The sequence below is a fragment of the Penaeus monodon genome, chromosome 24 (assembly GCF_015228065.2).
Source record: "Penaeus monodon isolate SGIC_2016 chromosome 24, NSTDA_Pmon_1, whole genome shotgun sequence".
Classification (NCBI taxonomy): Eukaryota; Metazoa; Arthropoda; class Malacostraca; order Decapoda; family Penaeidae; genus Penaeus; species Penaeus monodon.
The window spans coordinates 34,256,709-34,257,139 of record NC_051409.1 but is presented as its reverse complement, the minus strand read 5'-3'; the positions used below and the strand labels follow the sequence as shown (position 1 = coordinate 34,257,139).

At 42.0% G+C, this 431-nt stretch overlaps 1 protein-coding gene across 1 annotated transcript in view; it reads left to right on the top strand.

Moving 5' to 3' along the window:
- LOC119588728 overlaps nt 1–431 on the top strand; it is a 12,025-nt gene that overhangs the window by 10,483 nt on the left and 1,111 nt on the right. The gene's annotated exons all lie outside the window — the stretch shown is intronic.

The window sequence follows — 431 nt, the reverse complement described above, 5'->3', positions numbered from 1 at the left end:
ATTGTTGCCAGGATCTCGGGCGTTCAGCGAATTCTTAAAAAAAAAATCGGCTTCATTTTTTTCTTCAGTTTTTATAGCCGTTGTTATAATTCTGTAATCAAACTTCAAACAAGGTTACGTTCTGTAATGGAACGAGGATTTGAAACCATATATGAGTGGAACAAGCTTTCAAACCACAGCAGAAGCATTTGTTGGAAGCTTATTCCCCACATGTACAGTGTCAGTGTAAGTCGGCTACAGTTTCTGCTGAATCCTTTTCGCCACATTACAGACTATAAAATCCTAAATTCATCCCACGTGGTTAGGATGAATATTAGGTTCGGCTCACTAATAGCTTGTGGAGTAGGGCTGGGAGATGGTAAGGGGGGGGGGAGAGACAGGAAGTGTGAAATGCCGCATCGGGATCGAACGCTGGAAGCTGAAATTATTGT